General features: G+C 42.5%; 1 pseudogene across 1 annotated transcript; it reads right to left on the bottom strand.

Annotated features, from left to right (window-relative positions):
- Nucleotides 1-6,913: 6,913 nt before the first annotated feature.
- Nucleotides 6,914-7,616, bottom strand: LOC103249341 (annotated as a pseudogene). The gene has a single exon (XR_503611.2). The product of XR_503611.2 is annotated as a 40S ribosomal protein S8 pseudogene (transcript).
- Nucleotides 7,617-10,870: the final 3,254 nt, after the last annotated feature.

Genomic DNA, 10,870 nt, shown 5'->3' with positions numbered 1-10,870 from the left:
GCCATCTACTGGCATTCGAGCAGAGGTTGGTTGAATTTGTTCCCTCATAAGTCTGCGTAGCTCTTCAACGAGGTCTAGTGGGAAACTTATATTTTGAGTGACCTCTTCATAGCATGATGTGAGGGTGCATAACCACATTTAGTGGAAAGGACCTTACCGGGTAAAATCCAGTAACATTATACAAGCAATTACTCATACTCACATTTCCCAGGCCTTGCGAATGTGATGCCTGGAAGCACGATATACCCTTTGAAGCTATCACCTAGATAGATTTTCTATGTTTGGTGATAATTAGATTACTAATCAGAAAGGTCAGGACATTATCTCTAGTGAGCAAGTAACAGTAATGCCTAGAATATCAAGGATAGGCTGGGCTCTGTAGCTCAGCCTATAATCCCAGCACTTTGGGAGGCCAAGGCCAGTGGATTGCCTGAGCCCGCGGGTTCAAGACCCACTTGGACAACTTGGTGAGACCTCATCTCTACAAAAAATAAAAATTAGCTGGGCATGGTAGCACGCGCCTGTAGTTTTGGCTACTTGGAGGCTGAGGCGGAAGGATTACTGGAGCCCAGCAGGTCGAGGCTGTGGTGGCTGGCAGTGTGTCACTGCACTCCAGTCTGGGCGACAGAGTGAGACTCCAACTCAAAAAAAAAAAAAAAGAATATCAAGGATAGCTTTCCACTCTTCCTTTGGGGTTTCAGAGTGACTCATTGGGAACACAGAGGCATTGGCACTAGTGGAATGGTTTGCTAATTTTGGAGTATTAGCCCACAAATCTAACAATCGCTTTGTGTCCTTGTTAGAGCATAAGCTTTTGCTAAAGCCATTCACACATTATGGTCCCATAGATTTTCTTGTAAGGAAAGGGAATGGATTACAACAGCAAGAAATAGGGAAGAAAGGAAAAAAGATGTTTTCATGATGACAGAGAATTTTTTTCTTCTTTATTTTTAAAATGTTATTTTATTATAGAGATGTGGGGTACATGTGAGGATTAACTACATAGGTTGTATGCAGGTGAAGTTTGGATTTCCAACTCTCCCTCATTCCCCTGGTAGTGGACTTGGTACCCTTTGTGTTGCCACGTGTCCTCCACCCTCCTCTCTCCCTCCCTCCCCTAGTAGTGCCCAGTGACTGCCAATCTCTCCCTTGTGCTCATGTGACTATTGTTCAGAGCCTACTTATGAGTGAAAACATGTGGTATTCAGTTCTTTGTTTTGGTGATAGATCACTTAGTATGATGGTCTCCAGCTTCATCTAATTTGCTGTAAAGGCCACGATTTTGTTCTTCTTTATGGCTGTGTAATACTCCATTGTGTGTATGTACCATATTTTCTTTATCCAGTCCACTTTCAATGGGCAGTAGGGTTAGTTCCATGTTTTAGTTACTGTGAATAGATCTAGGGAAAACTATCTACATCTAGAATGCCATCTACTTTTGTGAAGAAACTTCCTTGGTCAAGTTGGATCTCCAACAAATGTACAATTCCAGGAGTCTGGAAGGGCCCTTCTGAATTGAGAGACATGGATCCAACACTTGAAGCCCTGAAGTTTTGCTGCAGAGAATTTGGCATGGTCCCTTCCAAGGGAGTTCACGGGCAGTATTTCTCTGGTGTCATTTCCAAAAGACCCAACGTATGGGTTTTAGATTGTGAAAGGTCTGGTTGTCATCCATTGGTTGGTCATGAAGGGCTTCTTTCACCTTGTGAGAATATGGTTTGGAATAATGCATTAAAACCTTACACTTTTGAGTCATGTCAGAGTTGAGTGGGAGACACATGATGTTCTATTCTTAGGGGCATAGGCCTTCCAGTAACCATCTCATAAGAGGTCAGTCTATGTTTTTTCAGTAGGAGTAGATTTTAGTGCCATCAGTCAGTAATACCTTTGACCTGAGCAGTTCAATCAGATCAGTTAGCTTTGCCTAATGATTTTGTGTAATACTTCATTTAACTGTTTTATAACTTGTCTGGGGAAATGGGAGATTTCTCTAGAAATGCCCTATAAGAGAAACATATTTTCTAATAATATTTTAGTTATAGCATTGGCCTTTTTGTATAGGAAAGCTTCTATACAACCAGAAAGCACGCGTTGAAAGTGGCAATTGAATGAACTTCAACTGTAAGTGTTCAAATGATACATCAAGTGCCAGAAATGTAAAATCTAAGGTTTTTATTGTCTTATCAGAATTATAGGCATGGCAAACGAAATATGATTATAAACCATTTTAGCAACCTTACTAAGTCATCCCACTACTATATTTTTATAATTTGGAAAATTTTATTTCTTCTATGATGAGCCATGGAGTGCAGAGCTTTTTTCTTTCTTTCTTTTTTTTTTTAAATACTGGAAGCTTTAAGGGTCCAAGAAGGACTAGGTGGCCATCTAGATTCTTTATGAGTGCATGTTAAACACTAAATTTACATCCTTTTAAATACCAATTTTGTTTCTCGAATTCTGGTGCATAACATTATTTATTAAATAATTTGTCATAGGTAATTTGACTTGGATCAATCTTATGGAGTTCATTCAAATTGTGTATCTTAAGAGTATCTCAAGATACATAATTGTAGAAAAATCTTAGCTTCTTTTTTTTTCTTGAGTTGGAGTCTCACTCCATCGTCCAGGCTGGAGTGCAGTGGCATACTCATGGCCACCCCAGCTTTATCTCTCTGGGCTCCGGTGATCCTTCCGTCTCAGCCTTCCAAGTAGGTGGAACTAAAGACATGCTACCATGCCTGGTTAATTCTGGCTAATTTTTGATTTTTGATTGTAGAGATGAGGTCTTGCCAAGTTACCTGGGCTGGGCTCGAACCCGTGGGCTCAGGCAACCCACTCGCCTTGGCCTTGCAAAGTACTGGGACTACAGGTTGAGCCACCGAGCCCGGTCACCCTTAGTTTCTTTAACAGAGAGGATGCAGATTTTTAAAAAGTGACCAAAATGCTAATAAAGACAATGGGAAGCACAGCAAATTATCCTGGTAAAGCATCGAATCTTTATATTCTAGACCAATTACCTAATAGGCAAATAAAAACCTTTCACAATTTTCTACTAAAAGTAGACACATATTCGAGGAAAACATTGTTGTTTTAGCAGAGAGGCCCAAATTATAGTTTTGCATCAGTGTACTTATGATATTAATGTTCAATTTTTTTTTTTTTGAGTTGGAGTCTCACTCTGTCGCCCAGACTGGAGTGCAGTGGCCGCTCCCAGCCACCGCAGCCTCTACCTGCTGGGCTCTGGTGATCCTTCCGCCTCAGCCTTCCAAGTAGCCAGAATTACAGGCGTGCGCTACCACGCACGGCTAATTTTTTGATTTTTAGTGTAGAGATGAGGTCTCGCCTGCCCAGGCGGGTCTCGAACCCGCAGGCTCAGGCAATCCACTAACCTCAGCCTCCCAAAGGCACGGGATTACAGGCTGAGCCACCGAGTCTGGCTAATGTTCAATTTTTAGAAAAACTTATACATAATTTTCTACTAATTATCATCTGCTTAACCACACATAAAATTTTCTTATGAGATTCATCTCCCACAAGACTTCTAAATTTTTTTTCACCCATTCAGTTTTTGTCCTGTGCTTTTTCTCTCTTCTTATTTTGAAACAAGCAGTCATCCTACCTAATGACAAAAATTACTCTTTTCTCCTTTCAAAATAAGATAAAACAAAACATTCTTATAACTTAGAGCTTTTTATTATAAAAAGCACATCTTAACTTCTTTGTATATTTGCATGTAGAGTGGTTTCTCTTATTACTTCTAGTAATTTTAGTTACATATACTAATTAGAATTCATAATCCTTAGTGATCCTAATTTACAGTGACTACTAGGTAACAAGCAATTGTGAACTGTCACACCAGCAATCTGTAGACAAGCAAATCCATGAATCACAATTTCTGGAAGCATATGCTTTCTCATAGTACGGTTTTTCAGTGTGTCACAGAACATGTTTACTAACAGTCTTAAATATCTTCAGTCTCTCTGTAATAAGAAACTGTAGAGGAGATAAAATTTTATCTCTATCCTCTTGTGTCTTTTTTGTTTGTTTGTTTTTTGGCAAGGCCTGAGAATTAAATTGTTTGTAGAGGTTTTCTTTAGCCTTAACTTGTCATTCTTGATGATAAGAATGTTAAACTTTCTAGTATATGAAGACATCTTTGACATGGAAATTGTATCTTGTTTATATCTATTTAATGCATATAAATTTTAATAATGATGCTTAGATTTCTCAGGAAGATGAGACATTAAACAACTGGTCATCATCTTCCTTTTTTTTTGGCCTGACAAATTTTGCAATATAGAGATAACATAAGCATATTTTGCCAGTAAACCTAGGTAAGAAAAGTTGCGCATATATATTACATTTAATGTTGAAAACTCTGAAAACACATTTATTTTAATCAGACCAATAATATTCTTATTTTTAAAAAGGCTACACAATCACATGAACTTGAAAAACATTTGAGTTTTTTTTTGTTTTTCTCAGAGAATATCTACATAAGCATTTATGTCTCTAAGTCAATTAAATGGAACTTTTTCACAATTTTATTTTAATAATTTCATAAGGAGATAGAGAAATATCACACATACCTAACATATATACATAAACATGTAGACAGAAACAGTTTGTCTAGCTTTTGTTCTAAAATTTCAGCCACGTGCCAGGTACAATATTATAGGCTCATTAATTTATTAAATAATATCTGCATCCACATTGTTTTTCTTGACAATGATACAAAATTTCTTGCCCGAGTGTCTAAAGATTTTGACCAATATTTGTGAGAGGACTTTTAACATTTTAAAATTTCCTTCTTGAAAAGAAGATTTTAAAGGGTATTTGATTCATTTAATCTTTTAGATTCCTGTGCATAACAGTTAAAGAATATGTCTCATTCTGTGGGATTTGGGGTCTTTTCTTTTCTAATGTACTTTGCAAATAACATATTTATTGAAGTTAAAATTTCCCCTGTGTGGCCACTGTAATTCTAAATTGTCTTCAGTAAAGTTAACTTTTGACCAAATCTTTCCAAAAATACAGATGCCGCCCCCCCATCATAGAATTGCCCCGTGTCACTAAAAGTGGATTTACAGATTCCGGAAGTTCTAGACTCTTTAGATTTGAGAAGATGGTCTGGTTGTCCCTCTCTGTAACAGCAGCAATCAGGGAAGTAGTCAAAATTTATTCCATAGTGTATTAGGCACAGTGGCACATTCAGGGAAATAAACTGCAGCCACCGTCCTTGAGGTGTGACAATCTGGTTGGAGAGATAGAATAAATATACAAAGATTAATTACATAACAACTAAGTGCTTACCCAGGTGGAACACAAGTGAAGAAATAGGAGTCTTAAGGTCATTCCAGGGTTCAGACTGGGGGATGGTGGCTCATGCCTGTAATCCCAGCACTTTGGGAGGTTGAAGCAGGAGAATTGCTTGAGGCCAGGAGTTTGAGGCTCCAGTGAGCTATGATCATGCCACTGCACTCCAGCCTGGGCAACAGAGCAAGACCCTGTCTCAAAAAAAAATCACAAAACCCCCACAAAAAGCAATTATTTGAGGGTCCTGAGAGTTCATTTAAGAGACAGGACTTGAACTGATTCTTGAAGATGAAATCCAGTGAGATAAGCAGGTAGAAGACATTTCTGAGGGGTGTTGGGGAAAGAATGAACAAGGAGTAGATCAATGTGAATGAGAGAGTATGATATGAAGAGGAGAGGAGGCAGGTACTGAATTATGGTAGAAAGAATGAGAAACTGACTACACTGAAGCCACAGGCAAGGGAGCAGTAAGAAAGAAAGCGGAGCTGGACTCGGTGGCTCAGTCTGTAATCCCGCGCCTTGGGAGGCTGAGGTGAGTGAATTCCTGAGCCCGCGGGTTCGAGACCCGCCTGGGCAACTTGGCGAGACCTCATCGCTACAATAAATCAAAAATCAGCCGGGCGTGGTAGTGCATGGTAGTTCCAGCTACTTGGAAGGCTGAGGCGGAAAGATTGCCAGAGCCCAGCAGGTCGAGGCTGCGGTGGCTGGGAGCGGCCACTGCACTCCAGTCTGGGCGACAGAGTGAGACTCCAACTCAGAAAAAAAAAAAAAGAAAGAAAGAAAGCGGTCTGCCTGGGCTGGCAAGATGATCAATGACTTTGAAAGCAGGATTAGAAGGCTCTGAAAGCCAAGCGCTGGTGAGCATCATTGATGGTCCCCAGAAACTCCCAGAATGAATTTCTTGGGCACATGGTGTGTGAGACTTCCAGGCTGATTCAAATACAGATGCTGACAGCCACGGCAGCTTGGTAAGGTCCAGTTCAATTCCAAACAACCTGACTGACAGGCCTGGGGCTTGCTAATGTCTGCCTCGGAATACTCTCTGGAGAGGGATTGCTGGATTGCAATTTTTATTTCTCTGAGAAATCTCCAGCAACATGGATGCAGCTGGAGACCATTATATGAAGTGAACTATCACAGAAACAAAGAACTGAATACTGCATGTTCTCACTCATAAGTGGGTCCTGATCACTGGTGACATGAGCAGAAGGGTGGGATCAGCAGATGGTGGATACTGCTAGGGGAGTGTCTCAAGCCTCACAAGTAGCTGGGACTACAGGGAGGAGGGATGGGGACATGCAGCAATACACTGGGTATCAGGTCCACTATCAGTGGGAAAGAGGGCCCGTAGAAATTCAAACCTCACCTGCAGCTTACTTAAGTAGTATATCCTCAGAACTCTAAAATAAAAAAAGAAACAAAACCATCTTTTATGAGAGAGAGAGAGAGAGAGAGAGCGCTCTCTAGAGGCTGCACATTTGGATTTTAAAATCAAATTTCTAGCTTTAGTTATACTTTCATAATAATTTACAATTTCTAATCAAATTCACAAACTTATATATTAAGGTGCTGCTGCCCCTTTTTGGAATTAGTCCAATTTTTTTTTTTGGACACAGAATAATAAACGGCTTTATTACATGAGCTAGGGAAGAGGACTTATTTGCCTTTCCAGGCCTTGATTTTCCTCAGATAGAACTCCAGCTCCTTGCCTTCTAGCACATAGCCATCTGCTCGACCACACTGGCCTGGTCTTGATGCAATGCAAGCAAGAAGTTTGCCCTGCTGGAACTGCTCCTCCAGAAGACTGCTGATTTGGGCATTCTTTTTCCTTTCATCATATTTCTTCTGAATTTTGGGGGATCGTTTTTTGTTTAAAATCTCTTCCTCCTCAGGAGCCAGCTTGGCCCCCTTCTTGCGACCCAGGGGCAGCGCATAGTGGGACTCAAACCACTGTCGGTATGGTGTGCTGTCAATGAGCACAATACAGTTCTTCACTAGGGTTTTAGTACGGACCAACTCGTTATTGGAAGCATTGTAGACAACATCGATGACCCTTGTTTTGCAAATTCAACACTCAGAGCCCCAGGAAAAGTTGCCCACGTCCAGTCTCAGGGCACGGTATTTCTTGTTACCTCCCCGCACTTGGACCATGTGGATGCGGCGGGGGCCAATCTTGGTGTTGGCAGCGGGGTGTCCCAGCTCATACTTCCGCTTCTTGTGGTAGGGCTTTCTCTTGCCCCCAGTCTTGCGGCGCTTGTGCCAGTTGTCCCGAGAGATCCTCATCGCTCAGCACTGGCTGGAAAGAGAAAATGAAAGGCCTCATGGTCCGGTTTGTAAAATGCTGTCCCTAGTCCAATATATTTTTTTAAAAAAATCATTGACAGAAAACATTTGCTATTGAAGTGATCTCATGTCATCTTTTGATGAGAATGTGGAGTTTTTTAGCTTTAAAATTCGATTTTTTTTCTTTTGGCTGATCTGTTTGTGTGGTTCTTTTGTTGAGTTCTCTACATTGTATCAGAGGATCTGAGTTTAGACATTTTTGAGTCTCCCTTCTTTATTGTAGCAAAGAGAGGGCGTAGGGCAAGTTATTTGAGATTTTTTAAAGATTATAGGTGGATCATCCCTTGATTAGTGTCAATGCAAGAACAGCATCCATTCCTCATTATGGGGTCCCTTAGATACCCAGCCGTTCCCTTAGGAAGACTTTCCTGATTCCAAGGCCCCTGCCATATGCTCTTATGTACCGTACCGCTTGCCTATCTATGTTTAGCTGATATCCAAAACTACACTACATTTATCTGTGATCCTGTGGTTAAGATCTCCATCAGCGTCAGACAAGGAAGGTCTGTGAGGGTCCACTCAGAGCACAGTGCTGAATATGGTGCCTGGCGCACAGTAGGTGCTCAGTAAAATAGGTGTCCATGAGTGAGTGGTGGAGTCATTGAACGGAAGCTCTGAGTCTGGCTGGGCAGGACTGGCAGTTGGCCAGGGCCAGCAAAGGGCTGCCTAGTTCCAGGGACCACAGATCTGGTGACCTCCTCTCCCCACAAACAGTTTTATCACATAGGTGGAGGCCCCAAGTGCATATTCTTTTCTTTTCATAGTTTTCCACGTGTCATAAGGGTACCATCCTGTCATGTAAACTCCTGGACTTTCTCACTCAGCATCATGTGGCTAAGATGTATCTCTGTTGTCACAGGAGTTTACTAGGTCTCATTTCCAACTACTCTGTGGGCGAGGTAAGGTGCTACTCTGTCTTAGAGGTAAGGGCGGTGGCACTCAGCATGGGGAAAGCTCTTGCCCACGGGCACACAGCTGGTCTCTGTCTCCAAAGCCCTCCTCGACCGAAGTCGCTTAACAATTTAAGGGATCAGCTGGCCTCGGTGGCTCAGGCTGTAATCCCGCACCTTGGGAGACTGAGCTTAACAATTTGGGGGATCAGCTGGGCTCGGTGGCTCAGCCTTGGAAGACTGAGGTAAGTGGGTTGCCTGAGCCCGCGGGTTCGAGACTTGCCTGGGCAACTTGGTGAGCCCTCATCTTTACAATGAATCAAAAGTAGCCGGGCGTGGTAGCATGCACCTGTAGTTCCAGCTACTTGGAAGGCTGAGGCGGAAGGATCGCCTGAGCCCAGCAGGTTGATGTGGCGGTGATCATGAGTGTGCCACTGCACTCCAGTCTGGGCGACAGAGTGAGACTCCAACTCAAAAAAAAAAAAATTGGGGAGATCACTAAATCATCTGAGAATCTGATTAAAGCAGCTGTGGGTCCCTCTTCCCCAAACTCATGGGTCCTCTAGGATCCTCTAGGTATCCATGACTTTCCATGATGATTGCAACTTTCGGGGTAGGGAGGAAAAAGGAGGACATGGGCATGTGTGTATCGAGATGGAAAGGCTGGAGAGAGTGGCGCTGTTCTTTATTTTTATATTTATTTTCTCATTTACGTATTTATTTTTGAGTCAGAGACTCACTCTGTTGCTCAAGCTGGAGTGCAGTGGCATGAACATGGCTCACCACAGCCTCGACCTCCTGGGCTCAGGGTCTCAGGGAATCCTTCTGCCTCAACCACACAGGTAGCTGGGACTACAGGCGCACACCACCATGGCTGGTTAATTTATTTGTATTTGTAGAGACAAGGTCTCACTATGTTGTCCAGGCTGGCCTTGAACTCCTGGGCTCAAGTGATCCTCCTGCCTCAACCTCTCAAGTTGCTGGGATTACAGGCATGAGGTACCGTGCTGGCCTGATGCTGTTCTTTCTCCATTCTTCCAAAAGTTTCCAGATCCTTTTGGAGTCAGAAAGATGTGGGCTCGTGTCCCACATTCAACACTTCTGCATTGAGCTGCAGTTTTCTCTTGTCAGTTGAGATGGTGATAATGACAGTGTATGTCCCTAAGGTTGTTGTGAGGATTAAATGGGATATTGCCTAGAGCTGCTGTATAATAATGGCAACTACCTCAACACACTCATTTATCTATTCACTAATTCAATAACAATTAACTGGGAATGTCCTATGTGCTGGGGAATATCCTAGGAATTGATGATGTGGTGTCTTGAACAAGGCATACACGGTCACTGTGCTTATGGATACACCACTGGTAGAGACAGATAAACAAAAGAAAAACATAAGGACATGTTAGGCAGACAAGAACTCTGATTAAAATAAAGCAGGATGAAATTTCAGACAGTGATGGGAGCTACTTCAGACTGAGAGGTTAGGGAAAGACTCCATCTTGCTTTGTTTCTGAGCAGGAACACACAAAGATTCAGGCATTGTTGCAAGAACGCCAAAGCAGGGAAAAGCTTGGGGGATAATGCAGAGGCTGTATCAGAGGCAGTCAAGGAGTGAGTGGGAGTCAGAGAGTAATGGGGCCACGTCATGTAGAGTCATGTGGACCATAGCGGAAACATCACATCTTGTCCTCAGCAAAGTGGGAGCTTTGGAGGCCTTGCTGAGTGGTAGGGCTGTTAACCAATTTACAATGTAATAGGATTAACTCTGACTTAGGATAGAAGTGAAATAATGGAAAAAAGTCTAAGAATGATGGAAGCAGGGAGACCAGTGAAGGGGCTTTGCAGAGATCAATGTGGGACCTTTTTTTTATTTTTATTTTTATTTTTTGTTTTTGAGTTGGAGTCTCACTCTGTCATCCAGACTGGAGTACATGGCCGCTCCCGGCCACCGCAGCCTCGACCTGCTGGGCTCCGGCGATCCTTCCACCTCAGCCTTCCAAGTAGCCGATAATGTTTTGATTTATTGTAGAGATGAGGTCTCACCTGCCCAGGAGGGTCTCGAACTCGCGGCCTCAGGCAATCCACTCACCTCAGCCTCCCAAAGGCGCGGGATTACAGGCTGAGCCACCTTCAAATAGGGTGTCATTCTTTGAGCTCACAAATTCTTTTTTCTGCTAGATCAGTTCTGCCTCTGAGGCTCCCCGATGTATTTTTCAGGGCAGTCAATGTATTTCTCAGTTCCAGAATTCCTCTTTGATTTTTTTTTTTTTTTGAGTTGAAGTCTCACTCTGTCGCCCAGACTGGAATGCAGTGGCTGC

Source organism: Carlito syrichta, unplaced genomic scaffold, assembly GCF_000164805.1.
Source record: "Carlito syrichta isolate Samal-C Ts95f unplaced genomic scaffold, Tarsius_syrichta-2.0.1 Scaffold119893, whole genome shotgun sequence".
NCBI classification, from domain to species: Eukaryota; Metazoa; Chordata; class Mammalia; order Primates; family Tarsiidae; genus Carlito; species Carlito syrichta.
The sequence above is the reverse complement of the archived record's forward strand: the minus strand, read 5'-3'. Positions and strand labels throughout refer to the sequence as shown.